At 38.9% G+C, this 20,061-nt stretch overlaps 1 protein-coding gene across 4 annotated transcripts in view; it reads left to right on the forward strand.

The window, feature by feature from the left end:
• The first annotated feature begins 6 nt into the window (after positions 1-6).
• Positions 7-20,061, forward strand: part of PALS2 (protein associated with LIN7 2, MAGUK p55 family member) — a 52,230-nt gene continuing 32,175 nt past the window's right edge. For 2 of the 4 annotated variants that reach the window (XM_057365458.1, XM_057365457.1), the window contains exons 1-2: positions 7-135; positions 17,979-18,142. The gene's annotated coding sequence lies outside the window, so the exon portion shown is untranslated. The remainder of the gene's footprint in view (positions 136-17,978; positions 18,143-20,061) is intronic. The other 2 variants (XM_057365456.1, XM_057365455.1) reach the window with 1 other exon arrangement.

The following is a 20,061-nucleotide window of genomic DNA, read 5'->3' on the forward strand; positions in this document are numbered from 1 at the left end:
GGCGCAGAGCGGCGGCGGCACCCCCGGCTCGCGCCGTCCCTCCGGCAGCCCCGCGCGCCCGGGATCGTCCATGGGGCCGAGCGGCGCCCGCTGAGGGAGGAGGGGACGGGGAGCGGCGGGAGTCGGTTCCGGCCGGTGAGTTCCCGTACCGGCGGGGAGGTCGCGTGCGCCGCGGGGGGAGGGAGGGAGGATTCGCCCGCCCGGCAGCTCGCTTCTCCCCTCCTTCCGAGCCGGCGGGGAAATGGTGGTGGGAGGCGGGGTCCCGCAGCCATCCCGGCCGAGCCCCTCGACCCGGCGGCGGGAGCGGAGGCGCCCCGTGTGCGTGTGGCGTGAGGCGGGAAGAGCCGCCCGCAGGTAGCGGGGCCGGGCGGGCCTGCAGGGGAGCGAACATGGCAGCGCCGGAGTCCGGGAAGAGGGATTTTTGCCCCCAGAGCGGGGATTAACCCTCCTCCTCCCGCCTCCGGATGCGTCCCCGGGAGACTCGCKCTTCATCTGCCGCTCCGGATTATCCACCCGCCCACCCTCCTTCCCCCACCCCCTTTCCCGGTATTTTCTCTCCTCCTGGAGATTATCAGGTTTCCCGCCCCTCCCTCTCTGGGATCCTCCGCCTCCCCCCTCCGAGGGGATTATCTCCCCCCTTCTCTGCCGGATTATCCCCCCAGTTCGCTGTCCCTGTCCCTCCCTCCGCGTTTATGCTCCTCCGCAGCCTCGCCTCTTGGGGATTATCTCCTCTCCCTTTGGGGTGATTCTTCCTCTCTTGATCTCTGCCCTGGCCTTTCCCTGCCTATTTTCCACCCGAGGAAGTCAACCCTCCCCTTCCGTCTGCCTCTGACTGGGGAAAGGGGCGAAAATGGGGTTGTGATCGGGTGGGCAGGAGTTTCCAGCAGTGCTGTCATCTCCTCGGTCGCTGTACGAGTACTACAGGCAAGTGGATGTAGGTGTAGGAGAGGAGGCACCAGGGCTGGCTGTGCGGAGCTTGTAGCAGAGTTCAGCCTGTGGCGTTGTGCTCCGTATGCAGGAAAATATCAGCACCCTTCCCGTGATGTTACATCTGATGGAGATGAAGGAGAGCCCACCTGGATCAGTGCTTTAAAAATACGTGCCTGTCCGGGTGGTCGAGACTGCGCGGAAGAAAAGCCAGCAGCCTCTGAGTTTCTTTGAGGAAGGTGCAATGTACAGTAGTAGCACTGTGAGTGGGGAGGGTGCTTGGATGACATTGCTGCTCTCCGGGGGTCAAAGCTGGCTTGGATAGCTTCTGTCTTGCTTGCAAGGCAGCTGCCTTAGGCTGTTGCTCAGCATTGAGGAGTAAGCAGACAGGTATCTTTCGCTGAAGCTCTGATGCTGAGGTGGTTCATTATTGTCGGCTTTCTGGCAGAAGAAAAAGGTGTGAGTTCCTAAAACAGAGAGGGAAGGTTTATCCCATGTATTTGGCTCCTGAGTAGGTTAGACCAGCCTCTTCTCCTGACTCCTAGTCTCCCTGCACATGGGTTTGCTGGAGGAGAGTTGCAGATCTTCTGGCCATCTTGCGGCACAAGGCCCAGGATTATAGCCATTAAACTTCTCCCACTTGGCTTCCAGAGGAGGAGAGRCTGCAAGAAATTGTAGAGACTGGGCAGTTATAAATAGATGTCGGACTAGAGGAGGCTTTGAAATCTTAGCATGCTGCTCTGAACAGACAGTGTCTGTTAAACTGGTTGGGTTGACACTAGCATCATAATGTTTCCTTTTATTTCTGCTGAGGTGGTTGGCTTTTAACACTTTGACATGTGGCTGGACCATATGATGTCTGCCAAAAAATTCTTCTTGAAAAGGACATCAAGAAAATTCTCACTTAAATAAAGTGCTGATAATTGGAGTCTAGTTTCAGCTCATTTAAGTGGGATTTTTAAAAGACTCTTCAGAGAAATCTTTAGTTTCCTCTTCCATCCCTTGAAGTGATTGGAATTGATGGTCTTGCTGTCCTTAATTTGTTCTCAAAATACTGCGCTAGACAGATTACCTGAGATCTATGTAGCTGTGAAAAATCTGCAGTACTGARGTATGGTATCACAATGCTAGTAGCATTGTTAGGTTTTTATTTTATTGTCTGGGATTTGGTGATTTTTGTTTTTTAATGGAATTTTTGACATCTAACCAAAARGATGTATATTCAGATTCTTTGAATTCAGGATGCTTGCATTTGTTTTAGATCTTATGGATCACTGCTCTTTCAGCATGTCTTGTTGAGAACTAATTAATATGGAAATTATTGACAAATATACTGTACTAGCTCTGTGGAATGGTATCTGTTCTGCTGCTCTGTTAGTGGGCTAACTGCATACTCTTAAGTCTCTAAAGTGATTGAAAAGCTGTTGCAGCATATGTGCAATTGGACCTTTTTTGAACTAACTCTTGTGGCTTTTTTGTTTCAAAAAAYAGTGGAAGCTATTAAATCATTCTGGTTTCTTTTTTTCTTTTTTTTCTTTCTTTTTTTTTTTTTTTTAATTAAAGAAAAATAAGAAAGGGAGTAATGAAAATGTGCCTGGATAGTATAAAAGGGTCTTAATAAAGACAGTAGAGAGGATGAGTATCTGCAAGAACCCTGACTTTTTGGACATTTCATATTTAGAGCATGAAATTTTAATCTGATCTTTTTTCCTTTTTCTGAATTCGTGTGTATGTGAACCTTAGGCAGGTAGGAAGGAACAGAAATCTTGGCGGTATGACTTACTAGTTTTGGCATTTTTCGTTGATGTTTAACCATAGTAAAAGCAGGAAAACCAAGTAATCTGTTAAATAATTTGGCTTTATTTTGAGCTGTTAAGGATGTGATCAGAGCATTATCCTCAAATACTGGGTATTTTTGGTTATCATACTAGGTCTAGATGCAGAAACAGAGATCACTGATCTGGAGAAAACTTTACAGTACTGAAATGACAAGCAAAAGACTCACTRGTGTGAGTCTCTTTGTAGATTGACTCAGTCCCTGAATCCTTGTGTTATTCTAAATTGGTTTGTAGAAATTGTGGTTTGAATGCCATTTTCTGAGAGTTCATTGTTTTGCTTTAAACACATGCTTTCTGCCAAGTGATTTAAAGTTCTCACTGGGTATGACTGTCCCAGGCTTGTGAGTGCCCTTTGATCCTCTGTGCAGGACACTGATCAATAAATCTTTTCTCATGCTGTGGAAAAGATGGGAGGAATTTCTTTTTACTTAAGAGACAGGTATGCATTTCTCCATGCAGATATGGAAGGAATTATACTCTCTCAAGATTTTTAAAGGATGAAAAGCTCACATATCTTACCTGTTGTGTTCTGTGTTTAAGCTAAAAATGGATAAAACCTGGATGGGTTGGCCTTGCACATGTGGTAAAAACCCGACCTTTTAGAAGCATCCTGCAGCTGGAGGGGTACTGGCACTATTGGACTAATTTGTATGGAAATAAGATGTAGAATATGATGGCAGAGTTAAGAGCCAGTCTGTGAGAAGGAAAGTGGTTTTACTGTCCCCCACAAGAGAAGAAGCTTGTAAAGGGTCTTGGAGAAGAGTGAGTTTAGTTCACTGTGACATGGGAGAGACAGGCTGAAATAGAGATGTKCTGGTGACAAATACTGTTAGAGGGCTTGTATGATTCCATGGTCATTATAAGCATCTGCAGTTGGATTTCAGGTTATACTACAGCAAAACCCTAGTATGACAAAGTATGGTGATGGTAATGTGCTATCCTGTGGTTTAAAATTACTTTTTTTCAGGATAAAGCAAGCCTGAATTATGTAGTTATGGCTGATGTTATTCTTAAAAGAATAATGGGGACAAAAAAAAAGATAAAAAAGAGGTTAGGACAGGGGTTTGTTTTTTTTTTTTCCATATGTAAACATTTACATTGCTATTTTGGGTTAATTAGAGTCTTTGAAGTTACAGTAATTTCACAACCTGTGTTAAATAATAACAATAAAAATTCAAAAATAGGATGTTGTCTACTCTTACCATCATGTTTTTGTTATTTTCCATGTCTGGGTTGAAAAGAAAAAGGTGTGTCATGCTAAGAATGTTTCATATTAGCAACCATTCTGTGGGTTTTACTCATCAGTTGTTTAAAGAACTCAATCTAGTGTCCTGGTCTCATRGAACCATGGTGGAAATTAGAAAGATGCTGAAATCAGATGACATTTCAGATTTACTAGCAACATATGTTATTTAATAAACTATGGTTTTTGAAGAGTATTGACAAGTTTTGCATTCTTATAAGGAACTCTATGAGAGTGGGGACACTGTGAAATTCATGCTCACTGCAGAGAAGGACAGTGGTTTCTATAAACTTTTTTTTGGGGGAGGGGAAGATGAAACTTGATGGCACATGACACACACAAATTCTTTGTATCTTACACAAAAACATTGCTCTTACAGCTTTTGCTTATCCAAATCCCGAGGGCTCAAATTACTGCTTCAGTGTAATTCACTTTTCCAGTAGGTGGAGACACAACTGTTGATTTCAAATAAGCTTAAACCTTTATATTTGATTGCAGACATTTTGTCAAGGTACTGTTGAAATAATGAAAATTACGATGTAAGAAAAAGTTTGTATTTTTATTTTAAGATAGTTTACTTAAGCCTCTTTTACTGAAAGGGTTCTGGCATTCAAATATTGCTTCTAGTAAGAGTGGCTACTCAAATAGTTTGGGTTTAATTTTCTAATTATCTCCACCCACTGGTCAAATAYACATTAATGAAGTTTAAGTGATACCTTTTAAAATATCCAAACACAGGATGGAGAAAGTAGATTGAGGCTAAATAGATTGGGTAAAGTTTTTTGTTAAGACTAGTAGCACAAGGTAAGGGAGCCCTCAAGTAAATCAGCTGGGGAATAAAAGGAAGATGTATCAGCAATTCTGGCTCTGTTATTCCATTCCTTGAGATTTTTTTTTTTAATTTGATTCCATGTTCATTCAGTGATTGTTCAGAGATCTGACTGCAGRTATCAAGTCAGAGGCTTTGTCTGTAAATATGTCAGCAACTTTTTATGTGATGTTGATTTATTTTTTTGACAAATCAGTGGGCCAGTTGGTAAATCAGCCTTTACATATCATATTAAAATTCCACCCCATGCCTTTCCTGATCCTCTGTTGAAGTTTACAAAAGTCTTTTTGGCAAGATGAAATTGCTTATKCAGCAGAAGTTCTCAGACTGGGAAGACAAACTGTATTCTAGTGAATGAAGTCAGAGAAAAGTTTATTTCTCCTTTCCAAGCCATTCTGGCTTACTGTATTGTGAGCTGTTKTGCTGTAGCAAAGGACAGTGTTGCTGGACAGAAATTGCTTGAACAATATTAAGTTCAAGTTAATCTGTACTGCTGCTCACAGCTTCTCATGCATTCTTCAGATCATTAGAAGGCAGTGTAATTAACAATTGAAAGTTCAGTTTGCCCATTCTTTGGTCAAGAACATGCAGGCAGGGGGAAGTTGGTAAGTGAAACTTAATGGAGTGTGTGACGGTCGGGCATTCAGTCAAGTGAATTCAAATCAGACAGTCAGTCACTCTTCCCAGATCTACTGGCACGGCTTTGCTGCTAACACTAGATTTGGTACGGAACAGCAAAATGGGATGAGCAGTGCTTGATTCGGTCRCTTCTGACCAGTGAAGCTCCTTTATACAGATTTAATATTTGTAGTATTTTAACAACTTCCAGGAGCTTGTTGCTTGATGTAGTTGGCATTTGTCTTATGTGATCTTCCCTGAGGACAAACTCTGGGTGTACACTGCTATGTGTGGTATTTAAAGCATCATTCAACTGAGGCTTGTTTGTCAAGTKAAACACTGGTTTCGGCTCTGTGGATTTTTGTTGCATTCTTTCATAGTTTTATGTGGGGTGGCCCACTTGCTGTATGGATAAAATTCAGCATTGCTGTGAGTCTGTTGTGTGTGAGGAGTTGTCCATCATGAGCACTCCGATAATCTCACAGGTGTCTTGTCCCAAGAGGGATCAAATGGGCATGCTGCCTTTGAGCCACAGTGCTTTGGGGAAGCAAGACAAACTRGTAACCAGTGTTGCTGGGTTTTAATCAGCATTTTTGTAACATTATGTGATCACACAGAGGTAATGACTGCTTGAGTTGGTTTGTCTGATTGATAATGCTCACGTCCACTTCGTGTTCCCTTTGCTAAAAGGGGAGAAACATTTGGGGAGTTCATAGGATAGGCCATAAATACACGAAAAGAAAAGGCAGGAAAGAGGTATGAGAGCACTGAAGAGTTTGCAGTTGAATTATCTCTTGAATTTGATGCATAATTTGATAGAAAAAACCTCATCTATCCATCTGTCCTTGCGTCTGCCGCACACTCACCACTGGCTCCCGGTAAGTCCTAGGGATCCAGGTGTTGTTATAAATCGTGCTGGTGGTATGGGAGATTAAGTGGATGAGAAGGTTAGAGGCTTTGGATATTGTTAAAAAGGTCCAGAAAAGCGGKTTTTTATGTGATGATTTCCAAGTTCGAGTGCGGAGCCCGAGCGCGCCTGGTCTGCTTGGAAAGGTGGCTCAAGCGCGCCCTCCAGTGGCCACACCGGGACAGTGGCGTTGGGACGGTCTCGGGGAGGTCGGGGTCCCCCGTCTGAGCGAGTGACAGAAGCCAGCTCCGGTTGTGCGGATGTCTGCTTGCTTGGCTGAGTACACTAATAAATAAGCCGGTGCTTCTTAACAAATAAGTAGCTAAATATGTAAAAAAAAAAAATCTGCTGTTGCCAAAAATTGATTCAGTTAGAAATCTTGCTTTCATGGTTGGATCAAAAAATGGCTCTCCCATCCAGTAGTCTATTAGTTGGGGAGATTGGTGCAGTCTCTGCTGGGACTGTTTGTGTTGTTGGCTGGAAGCAGGGAGGTTTACTGCTGAATGGAATTTATAAGCTATGAATTGAAGTGTGCACATTTAACTGTGTCAAATCTTGGCAAACTGCAATGAGCACAGACTAATGAAACAGCAGCAGAAAGAAATATGTAGTTCTTAACAAGTTTACCACACAGTTCTCAGTCTTACATCAGATTCCATACTGTTGAGGAAAGCAGCAGAGACCTTCACAAGGAAAAACTTTGTGGGTGCTAATGAATAGGAAATGGAAAAGAGAAGGGCRGACTGTTCAGCAGGTGGATTCCTAATAAAGTGGAACGTCTCAAAATGCATTGTTGTAATTTGAGATTTCTGAGATAACTGAATGCTTCRTGGATGATTTCAAGTTTCTGGTATTTTTTACTTTGTCTCTTTTTAACTATTCAAACCTTGATCTTCTGGTTTCTGGCAGAGTTCTTTTTTGTAGACAAGACCTAAGTTAGGCCTCGTTTGACCATACATCTTGTTTCTCCAAAAACCACCTAACTATTTTGAGAGTTTTGTATGACAGTGAGGCTGTCAGAATGGTAATGTTAGGTCTTGCTGTTAGCTGGAGTTGTTGAACTAAAACATTTAGAATAAGTAAGTTTGAGCTCATAAGAATATAGTGTTTGATTGGGTTTTTTAAAGTAATTTTATTTGTAAGGTGCTAGCAAAAAACGTACATACCTTTTGGCGAACCCATTAAGAATGCTTTCTTTAGTGTTGTAAGATTTTAATTAAAATTTGGCAAGAAATGCTTGTATAATATTTTTCAGAGCAGTGTGCTATTTAGTTTAGAACGTATGGGCACTATATGGAAAAGCACGGCAGTATGTCTGTTCATATGTGACATCTGGTGTGATGCGTTTGTATCTKTTTATCACYTCTGATAAAGGCCATTACACAGAAYGTGCAGTTTTCTGCACAAAGCTCTTTTCTCAATATGGATGTCATTATAAGGCTTTTACACATTTCAAATAATAATAAAAAAATAAAATCCCTTGGGCTTCCCTACCCCAGGCATAAATTATTTTACTTTACAAATATAATTACTCTACTTCCAGGAGGTGATCTCTCTGGACAGTCGTAGACTAGGTTGAATTAGATTACTCTGTTTTTTCCTCCAGGGTGAGTTAATACATTGAGTTTTATTTTTCTGTAATTACTTCAAAATTTAGATCACCTTTAAAGCTTAATATTCTTCCTTATAACTAGACTGGGAAAGCTAAGAATACTTGCATTTGAAAGGTTAACTTTTTTTCACCCRTAACTTTATTTCCTTCAAGTAGGTATATGCTCTGCTCCTCAAGTTCATACAACTTATGCTGTATTCAGTTAGTCTCAGTTGTAGAGTTTCTTAATTTGGAAATACTGGAAATATTTACTTAATAAGCAGAGAGTAAGCACACTAAATCTTTCAGCTGTGACATTTAACCAAGTCTAGCCAAAGCAATGTTTTTGTTAAATCTGTATTTCCAGAGTTCTGGGTTTGAAATCTTGSAGTAGTTTATCAGTAAGCTTCGTGAATAAAACAATTTACTACTTTTACCACTGTTGCAAACTCTTCAGACAGAAAGCCAGTCAGTGTGAAATAAACAGAGGAGCAGAGTTAGTCATGGGACATAGTCAGGAAAATGTTTTTCCTATTTTTTTCATTAACTTCAGCAGGAAGGGCAAATCTCTGGATAGATGATTGTAACCACCATGGGATGCAAATGCATTTATATAAATGACCTATTTGTATTTGCATTTTACTTACTTTAAGAAGAAGCAATGCACTTAAGCACTAGATGAGAGAAGACTACAGAGATTAATTTGTAAATTGCTGTATAATAATACAATGCTGTTTTGAAATAGACAGAAGGTAATCTTTGGTGTTTTGAGGTCTTGGAGTATGACTTTGTGTTTGTGTTGAATACAGGACTAGCCAAGATATCTGTAGAGGCAGTCAGTTCTGTAGTAGGCCTCTGGGATCAAAGTGCAGGAGTATTATGTGCTAATGCAAAATTAAATACAACATTAAAGGCTAAAACTTGTTACTTGTATTGTTATAGAGGCCTACAGTGCAGCTAYGTAACACAAAGTCCATTGCAAACCTGAAAGTATTTGGATCCTCTTTAATACAGTAGGTTTTCAAATAACAAGAATTGTCATTGGATCAGATCGAAGGTCCTAACTCCTTTTTCTAACATTCATTGCGACTTCTGAAACCATGCAGAATCTATTGGGAGCTCCTATTRATGTCATCTCTGAGCAGGTTTTCAGGAAGGCAGTAGACATGTATGTCTCTTGATAAGAAGAAGCTGAGGCCAGACAATTTAGTGTCTGGATAGCCTTAGATTCAGCTTCCAGATAAGGATAAAGAAGCATAAAAGAACAATGGTCCCCAAGTGCCTAGACATCATTATCCAAAAACTGGTGAAGAATCCATTGTGCTAATGTGCAACAGTAGCAGAATTCAAAATTTAATGCGTTGTTCATGACTAAAATAACATCTTACGTAATTGCCCTGGGTCTTCAAATTAGCAGCTTCCAAAAAGATCTGATAGCTTTGCAGAGGGGATTGAAAACTAAGAGAGCAGAATGACTRCTAAAGGGGTGAGACTTGAAGGTCTTCAGGAAGTCCATCCCTTAGTAGAGCACAGATAACACATTTGCCACCTTTTTTCTTTCTCTGCTTTTCTGCAAGTCATTAGGGAGCCCGTATAAATGCAAGAGGATGACCTGAAATATCAGGCACAGGTTAGCAGCTGTATGTATGGCTACCTGTRAGAGATTCCTACTCCCTAATGTTGCACTGAAGAAAGACCTTGCATCAGGAACTTTGTCCTGTTTGATGTGATCTTTCTCTGTTTTAGGATTATTATCCATTTGAACTGAACAGGGTTGTTMGGAGTAACGTGTTGGAAGTTGCAGTCTGTCTTTTAAATGCCCTTCAAAAAATACATATATTTAATTTTGTTTGTATGCATGGACATGACTGCACACATACATAGAAACATACAGAAAAAGGGGATTTWAAATAAAATGTAGTAYTTTATATATATGTGTTAAGATTTGTGTGGGTGTATATATGTGYATACATATKCATCTTAAAAAAAAAGAACACTTGTGTGTAARCAGAAAGCCCAGCATCCATAAACTGCCTACGAAAGCACAAAAACAAAGTAAGCGCACATTACATTTTCCCTAGGTAATGTCCCAGAATCTGGCTAATGTTTAATCTGAAGATTTTTTTTAATTAAATTAGGTTGTGGATTGTTTATGTAATTTGTGTTGTATCATTCAAGATACTTCCATCTCAAAACCGGTCTCAACTTCCTAATGGACCAGCATTCATATATGAATTGCTGCTGTGCCCTGGAGATCTGTTTGATTAAACATGAGAAACTCTTATCCTTGGGTTGGATTACTGTTTAGTTTCTTTAAATAATTGACAATGGATTTTCGCTGAAGTGCTTGATAACTGARATGTGATATGTGCAGTATTGTAGCCTTCTGTGAAGATTGAGCCAGTACTAGTTCTTGTTTTGATAACAGAGCTGATGGCTTTTTTTGCAGCAGATTAATTATTATCCATATTTTAGTTTAGGAAGCATGTCAGACAGGTTGTTCTTTGATTGAACATTGCTCCATTCTGCCTAATGCTGTGTCCATGTGAAACAGAAGAAATAGATGTTTAGCCTCCAAACATTGGATCTTGTGTGCCTGTTTACATATTTACCTGTTCTCCAGAAATCTGACTGCTGCMATGTGACATGTTACTTCTGATCCTGTCTTCCAAACAGGCACCCTGTATGACGTGGACCTAGCATTGGCCAAGATTTTGGTGTGGCTTTAAAGGTTCTCCTGCCTTCAGTGTGGGGCCTTAATAAAAACAGAAAGATAAACATTTTAATAGTTTGAATTTTGGGTTGCTTGGTCACTGAGCCCTTTGAACTTATGTCTGTGTTGATAAAAGGTGGTCATCTGAAGGTAAAGGGAAGACTTCTTGATAAGTAATAGAAATGCTCTTTCAAGTTAATCTGACAGTATGGTATCATGTGCCTGGAAGCATGTTCAACTGATCTGTGGAAATGCATAGATAATGAGGAAGCAGATCACTGTCTCAGATTGCTGTGATTAAAGAGCATCCTTCCTAACATCCCTCTTCTCATTGTCCTATATCTATACAAGAACTGGGAACAAGCCAAAGCAACTGGCTCATCTTTCCCTCACTCATTTCAGTGATTCAGGTGGCTAGCAATTTTTTTGTATTTCATATCACTTGGTAAACACTTCAAATTTTACAGCAATAACCAATGACTTCAAAGCTTCTAGGTTCAGTCTTCTGACTGTTAGAAAGATAGAGTCAGGAGTTCTAAACCACCCTGTGTTAACAGTGAACTGGACATGTATTCTCAATGAAATCAGCTTGATATGAGCCGAGCAGTGAGTTTCATACAGAATAAAAGCTTAGAGTTATAGAAGTAGTTTCTACCACCTGTTGAAAATGTGTCAAGGATTAGAGAGATGTAAAGAGCTCTTTCCTCTTTACTTCCCASTCTATTGATAATCTTCTCACTTGTTGGTAAAAGTTACAGTTCTTACGTTTGATCCTTTTGTCAGTCAAAATAGTGATAAAGAAGTAATACCCCAATACAGTTCTCTAMAAAGGTCTTAAAAAGTACTTTCTCAAGTTGACTTTCCTATTATTTTTTAATAGGAAGTGTAATCATTGACAAATCCCTTATTTGTCCTGAGTGGAAYGTGGAAGCTTTCAGGCTTGACTTAAGTTGGGAGCAAATGAAAATAAGAGCAGCTCCATTACCAGGAATTTGATCTAGGCTTTTATAGGTACTCTTTCTTCTTACGAGAAGAGATCTTGATAGTGGTAGGCAAAACAAATAATTATGGGGGGAGGGATTTATTTAGTTAGTGAAGAAATAATGCAATTGAAATGCAACAGAAATAACACACTAGATGTGGAATTCAGAAAAAATTGACTTTTCTTACCCCAAATTGCACCAAGAGGGGAGGGCTTTCTCTAATTATTGGTACATCTTGCTCAGAGAAGTGAGAAAGGTATGTCTAACTTCTGCTCTCAAAACCAGCGATAATTTGATGATCTGATACTTTGAAAGTGAGACTTGAYCAGACYTGTGTTTTCTCTTGCTGAAGAAATAGATCCTTTAGGAAAAAAACTGAGAAAGTACAGAATGAATATGCTTCTTGTATAGAAATAGGAGAAWAAAAAAGAAGTAAAATTTACCAGCTGTACATTAAATATTGTCTTTCCAAGTGATGCCCAAAAATACTTTTGTGCATCGGAAGATGTTGAATGCATCATAAATCTCAGCTAATATTATCTAGAATTGCTCTACTTAGTTATTTAYGACCAAAATTAGAATCCTCCTATAGCTTCTGTTACGTAGTTTTTAGAGTTCATTGGCAGCTTCTGTGTGAGTTAAAAGGATGAAGAAAGGCAAAAGAAGTGAAGAGTCATAAGGACTCTATATTGTGGCCATCCTATTTTAAATTAGAATTTAAACATATTAGAAAGATCTCTGAATGTCTATAGCACAGGTTGCTTTTATTCAAACTACTCATTCTTTTCTTACAGCTAAGATGCCATTTTGGTTTTCAGCTCTACTCTGATTCTTAAACATTTTGGTGTACTTAGGAAACAGGAGGAATACTTTCTTGGGTGAATAGAAATAGACTCTGAATAGAAAGTGGAAAAAATCTTRAGTCTATATGAACCTAATGGATTAATCAGCATTATACTATGTGACATTTCACAGTTTGTACTTAAGGAAATATATGCAAATACCTCTTGTCAGCTTGTTTTGAGGGGATTTGAACATATAAACCTCTGAATGATTCTTTCATTCAAGTAGGTCACTTCCTTCCTTTTTGTCCTTTTTTTCTTTCCTGACATAATTTCCAGACCAACTTTAACAGATGCCTTAACTTTGAAGTCATTGGGACTGCTTACCTGCTTGCAGCTAAATGTACACTTAAATCCTTTTCAATAATATTTTTGCAAGTTCTCCTTCTCTGGAATATTGTCTAACCAGCTCTCTTAAAGACAGCAGGCTGAAAGAGGGACACAAATTGAACCTACTGAGCTTTGGGAACCTCCCCCTCTTTCCCATCATTGAAGAAGTGTGTGTCATCTTCCATGTAGAAGTACCAGTCCGTGTACATGAAGACAGGTGGTGCAGGTGACAGTTCCATTTAAACACTACCCATTCCAGCATGGTGTAAGCACCATGTGGTAGTTCTGGACTAGGTACAAAAATGACAGACAAGGTGTGGTTTCTTGGGCCATCAATTGGAGCATGTAAGACATTTCATGKTTTTAAATTTTCCTATTGAGCTACTGCTTTTGCTGTATCTAGTTTTTCTAAGTTCATCATAATGTGTTGCCTACTTTCCAGCCATTTTTTTCTCTTATTCAATAAATTTTCATATAATTCACTATTGAATAGGTGTTCAGGACTTTCAGCTCTCAAACAGAACTTTATTTTTGTATTGGAGAAATGATTAACTTCTCCATGTATGGTAGGGTATTTGGCTAAATGATTTGAACACTGATGTTGGGGTATGTGCACATGCCTGTGCTCTCATGGCTGGTAGGATGACTGCAAAAAACCATGAGGGATAATCTGACACTAAGATGATCTTRAATTTGTGCATCTTGGTGGTGATTAAACTCACTGAAATATATACTCTACCCCTCCTAAAATATAATCCGACAAAAGTCTTCAAAGGATTAAAGTCAGCGAGTTTGTGTAGAGGATTATTTGTATAAGGTGTTRGAAGTGCTGTGTCTGTGAATTTGTTTGGGACGCTGTTACTGCATTGTGTGTCTTTAATGGAATCTATTTTCCTTCGTCAGAAGTCAYAGGACACTGCGTGTTGTATGGCTTTACTGTTAGCACAGTAGATTCAAGTTAAAAAGTTTGGCAGAAGCAAGAAKGTCTGGGATGCAGTTGCAGTAATATTTTCATGTTTCCAGTTTATGGTGGAGTCTTRCCGCTCGGCAGCACTAAGCAGATTTGTTCTGTGCTGTAAACCTGTCATTTTGTTAGTCTTTGCATTGTTTTTATGTATCTGTCATACAGAAAAATCTGTATCCACCTGTTCTTGGAAAGCCCAATTACTGAAGAGCAAGGCTGGTAGAATTACTACACTGATTTATTCATTTTATTAAGTCTTGAATTTAAGATAGTCTTTGTGATAATTTGAAATGAGAGATCTGATGTGTACACATACAGCACTCTCTAAGTGTTCCTTTCTCACAAAAAGATACCTTTCAGGTTCAGGTATCTGTCAGGATCAAGAACTGCCTGCTGAGTGATGGACATAATTTAAAGAACTAGGAAAACTGACAAACAGTGTAAGTCTTTGGTAAAAGTCCTTTAGGGGAAGGGTTCTGCAGTGTCCTATTGGTRTTCAGAATGGATGAGAATTTTTATCTGTTTCTCTGTTCAAATTTCTGGTTGGCACACAAGACCAGGAAATTACAGGGCTTCTTAGTGTCTTCTGCTTTAACTTGTTTGACRTGCTAACAATTCATTTATTAAGCACAGGAAGATCACAGTTTGGAGCACGTGTGAAATTTATGTAACTGCATTGTGAATTTCAAGTGCTTAGAGTGTATGTAAAAAAATTATCATGAGACTATTTAATTCTCTACCCTTTCAGCCATAATTTAATCCTATGTTGAGCCACTGTAATGCATGCCTGATTGTATCTTTATCCTTCATAGCCCTTGATGTCCACTGTTCTGGACAGGGGCATGGTAATTAATTTGTGAAAAGAATTTTTCAATTCAGAAACTTGGCTTCTTTTTTGAACTACTGGCAGGAGYTCATTCAAAGCAGTCTCTCTGGTATTAAAAAACAAGTGTTGATTCCTTCTGTGTGAAAGTTGGCTTGTCTGGGTCTGAAAACTTGCGCTGAGAAGTGATGTGGTATTTAAATCCTGACACTGTTTGGAAAAACAGAATCTCTGCCAGATTTTCTGCAGCTGAGAAAGCTTCTTTCATGTTTCAAATGCTTCAGTCATTGARCACAAATTCTTCTTACAGGATCAAGTGTGATTGCTATAACCATGACAAGTTATTGTAGAGAAATACTCAGTGCCATTGCTAAGCTTGATTTATGGAAAGGATATTAAAGAAAACAAAAAGGTCCCTTTCCAAGTAATGCGGTTAGTACTGTTGAGGCCTCTTCCAAACTAAGCATTCCAAAGGGAGTTTCACCATGAAGATATGATGTTTCTAGTGGATCTTTCAATGTGCAGATTAATGCCAGTAGGTTAGACCAGCAATCCAATAAATGCTTACCAGGCTGCTGGGCTTTTGCCKTTTTTAGTGTGCCACTGGATCTGTCCAGGGACAGGTGTTCTRGGAGTCTACCTGTGTCTGTGTGTGATTTACTTTATTAGATCTGTTTCTTCAAGCCATTTTYCCCTCCTGACTGGACCAAAACCAAGGTAGCATGTGTCCTTGCAGTCCAGCCGTCCTTACAACCTTGCACACACATGTAGCTGACTTTTAGGATGCATGTAGCTAAGGTATCAGGATCGGTTGATTTAGGGAAGTGCAAGTCTCGACTGCTTAAAAGTATCAACTGCTCTAGGAGTACAGACAGTCAGCCAGTTTTTGTTCTGAGTGCAGGACTTGTTCTTCTACCACATGACAAGTGGAATGTGTAGGTCTTCTGGGGCCTTGTTAACAGACTGGGTCTCTGAGAAGTTGAAACAGAATCAAGATTCCCTTTGGGTACTGGGCATGTCTTCAAGAACACTGTAGTGAAAAGTGAAAGAAATATAGCTGATTATTTGAAAAATAACAGGTTGATTTCCATTCTGCAGATAGGAATTTATACTTCTGAAAATGCACTCCTAGACTATGTTTTGTTTGAGACCTTTCAAAATCCYGAGGAAGAATGGGTCCATTTAATTTCAGTGCCGAGTTTGCATGAGACTATGACTAGTGCATCTATTTTGTACTACCTTATGTGCTTTATAACCTGTCTACTGAGRTAGGACTTGTTTCTTTTAATGACATTCATAAGTACTGGCAACAATGTGTTTTTGACCTTGCAATGCCCAGGAAGTTATGGAAAAAGACATCATTGCCCTTTCAAGTTTTTTTGGGAACTTGAAGGTAATTTCATGTTAAATTATTCCATAGTCTTAAAACTAGTTGTGTCCAAGGAACCATTTTATCCATAGGAGGTTACATTGCTCTCTTTTTATATTGTTCTTAGGCCCWGTACTCTTCAGGTAAAGAGGAATTTAACAGGGAGTAAAATAAGCAGAAATTACCATGGATGGGACTGACAGCTCTGAGAACTCATTTGGTGCCAGTTGAAATAGTCCTCTCAACTGCCATGGCTGAAGGTGGTTGGCAAAGCAGTGACTCTTTTCCAGGTCAGGACCTGGACTTCATAAAACCTTCTTGTGGAAAAGCTGAAATACGGAATTATTTATCTATTGCAGTGAAATTTCAAGGTTGGGGTCAAAGACTCATGGTCCCCAACCTACCATTGCTGATTGTACATGGGAGGACTTCAATAGGCTRTTTYGGAAGTCCTCTCCAGTTTTCTTCTRTGGRTGGCATTGGAAGGGGTTGTGGCTACTGATAKCCAGGTAACTGGGCCTCCAAAGTTGTACAGATCTGAGCGGTTCTGTTGTCAAAACCCAACAAGATTCTTGCTTGTACTGGTATCTTCCTCTCTTCTCTCCTCCCACCCCTTTCTCTGAGACCTCTTAGCAATGTGGGAAACAACAGAACAAAGGACTTGAGTGAAAACTAAGATAATGCAGTTTTTATTGTTTCRGCATAAATAGGTTTGAAGAGAGTGTATGAGGATGCATATGAACTGCTTTTAAGAAACAGCAATTGCAGTTTGAAGTTGAGAAAGRCATTATCTTACAACTTTTTTATTATTTTCCCCTCTGTAGAAATTCTTATGGCCCAGATGCAGTCAAACAGCCAAGTTCCATCATGGTCTTATTTTTATAAGAAAAGCCATTATAAAAGRGATGATGTCATATCAGTAAAAATTGTCGTTTCAAACATCACTACTTTCAGATTTACAGCAATTTGCCTGTCTCAGAAAATGATGAAATGCCTCAACAGACATTATTCTTCACTGAGTTTTGTAGTGTTTAAGAAGAAAAGTTCAGCTGTCTTTACATTTGCCAGTACTTCTTTGAAAAAAACCACACACAAAAAAAAAAATAAAAAAAAACCCCAAACAAACAAACAAAAAAATACCAACAAAAAAAAGCAAAACCCCAAAAACATCTGAACTGAAAAATGTAGAAAATGTGGCTTTTAGAGCAATTAATGAGAGAGTAATTCTTGTATTGTGGGTGAAGGGAAGTATATACACGAATAGTTGCTGCTATCAAAGAGGAGTAAACTGAAGAGAGATTTCTGGTGGGCASTGTGAAGCTTGAGGGCAGCCAAGGTTTTCCAAAGAAAGAATGGAATGGGAAGATGCTTACGAGTCATTGGATAATTAGAAAATTTCTAGGTATTTAGTTGCAAGCTTTTCACTGTAAACATTTAGTTAAAAGTTCTCTGGTTTTGCTTCAGCTGGCATGATGGGATATGTGACTGAAAATTCAGTTCTTAGGCAAAACTTTATGAAACTCAACTTGATATTCTGAGGAAATAGAGTAGAAAATTTCAAACATGTCAGTGTGCATCACATGGAGTTTTGAAGACACACTTTGTTGTTTCACTGCCTGTGCCCATTTTGTTCAACACAGAACACTGTCATTCAGGGTTCACAGCAGTAACTTGGAAATTGACTTTAACTTGAAGGTGGTGAACATTCAAAGTGGCAATTTCCTTAAAAGCATGTAGTTCTTAATACAAGCTGCCCAAAAACCAGTAGAAATAAATTTTCCCCAATATTATTGTGCCTAGATGTTCTTAAATTGMAATTCAGTTTCCCACTTTATTATTCATTAAATATTTGCAACCACAGATAAATTGTAATAACATAATATGGGGAAGTAGTCCAGGTGGATAAARCACATGACTAAGGGCAGTGTGACTTATTCTATAAAGCTTTTCAGTTCCTTTTGAAATACAAGTGTCAAGCTGATCTTTTTATTCCTTTTCCAGGGTTCTTGAACATACCCTTCAAAGGACTGAAGGAACATAACTGTTGAGGATAATGAATAGGCAGTTGTGTAAATCTTGACTGCACTGAATTGAAAGAATGGTTTAGAATAGTCTCTTCACTAGGAAAGTGACAGAGGTGTATTTTGGGAATTCCTGAAGGTCAGGTAAGCTTTTGACATGCCATCATATTTTGCCATCTCTTCATTAAAGCATAAAGGTTTTATGTGATATTTTTCACTATTTAGAAAAATCAGCAGTGTTATTCTGAAAACAAATTTGGAAAAGCCAGTTTCTATCCACTACATCACTACTAACATTCCAACTGTGTTTTGGAAATTTTAGGTAAAGCTAAAATTAGCTCTGTCCTTAAAATAAGCAAGAATTCTGTCATATGACAAAGGTAAAGAAGTAAACATTTTTTTTATTTTCCTGTTGCAAGTCACCCTGAACTAGAACATCCATCGTTAATTTAATGAATTGCTTTTACTGCTTCCAATAAGTTTGTTAGGGCAGAAATGGGGAGTGTGTGCATGAGAGAGATTACTTTAGTGGAAGTGGGAGCATTAGAGTTTAGGGATGAATTTCAAGTGAAATTTTTGGAAAATATACTAAGTAATCATGTAAAATGGAAAACTGAGGTGCTGGGACAGAGATAATTTCATTTAAATGTTTTCAATTTTGCAGATTCACTCCTGTCTTAAATTTTTTGCCTTCAGGCTGGGATGCAATATAAAATTGAGGGAAATTAAGTAGGCTCTGAATTAACTGAACACTTCCCTATGGAAGTTTTTCATGGTGGGTCTTTTTCTTTCTATAGAAAAATGGGCTAGGTATAATAAAGTAATCAAATACGTTTTTCCCTTTTTATTAAAGAATATGTTGATACAGTCTAAATATTTTCTAAAGTGCCTTAATTAATTTTGTTCTCCAAAAAGCTGTCTTATATTTCAGTTTTCTGTGTATAATTTATTGAACAATTTTCAAATGCTTGTGTGGCATCTGTAGTGGAACCTCAAAAATATTTTTAGGCCTGCATTGGTACAGCTCTAATTTAAATACTCCAGTGTTTAGTTTGGAAGGGATAATTCAATAAATGYTTCACAGTAACAGAGGAATGCAACAGCACATGCATGAAATGTTAACATATGGGTGTGATTGTTAAAAGGGCAGTGGTGTAGTTTTTAAAGTGGCTGAGTCATAAAGAAGCAATCAGATTTTGAAATATGTGTTAAGATTTCATTTAGAAAAGCATTCTATTGTTATTATGAAATAACTCTGAGAATGTGTTATGATACAGCCTTATTTCACTTGATATSACAACTCTTCATCATAAAACTCTTAATTGTTAGGATTCCTCAGTGTCTCCTACACTTAAAGCTGTAAAAGGAAGTAGTATTAAAAGCAGCAGTAGTATCTGGATGATATGTGGTTTCTGGTGGATTTCTTGTCTAAGCATTTTCACTGAATCAAAAGAGCAACAAAAAAGTGCCAAAARCTAATTTGAAACCTAGAATGTTAGYAATGGGACAAAATATACAWRTAGTGTTTTCAATGAAGAAAGAGGACACTTTGTTCAGTTACAAATTTAMATTTTGAGTAGGGTGAAGTTTAAAGTGATCCTTTGTACTGTTTTGTGACAGACCAGTAGATTGAGGTGACAGTATGATGTAAGAAGGTCAAAATAGATCTTATTATCTCTCTGTATCAGTAGAAAGGGAAGTATTAATGGTGTCRTGCAAAGCACTCATGAGACTTTTGTCTCATACATTTTGCACAGTTCTGACAGTCTATATTGAAAATAAGGYGCAGGCTGGAAGAGGTACAGGGAAGTTATGCCAAGCTTGCTTCTTTCCAGGTTAATACAGGAGAGGAGAAGTTACCTTCTGAAGGGCAGAAAATTGCCCTCTTTAGGTTAGAACAATAAAAACTAAGACATTGGTAGATGTAAAAAAAAACAAAAAACAACTATTGGTTAAAGAAAGGGACCAGAAAGAATTGTTTAAGCTAGATTTCCTATTGCCCAAAATTAAGGAAATGCCCAGGTATCTGAAGTGTGGATTGTTTTTAATGATACCCTCCTGAT

This window comes from Malurus melanocephalus, unplaced genomic scaffold (assembly GCF_030028575.1).
Source record: "Malurus melanocephalus ecotype Western Australia unplaced genomic scaffold, MMel_1.1 scaffold_53, whole genome shotgun sequence".
Classification (NCBI taxonomy): domain Eukaryota; kingdom Metazoa; phylum Chordata; class Aves; order Passeriformes; family Maluridae; genus Malurus; species Malurus melanocephalus.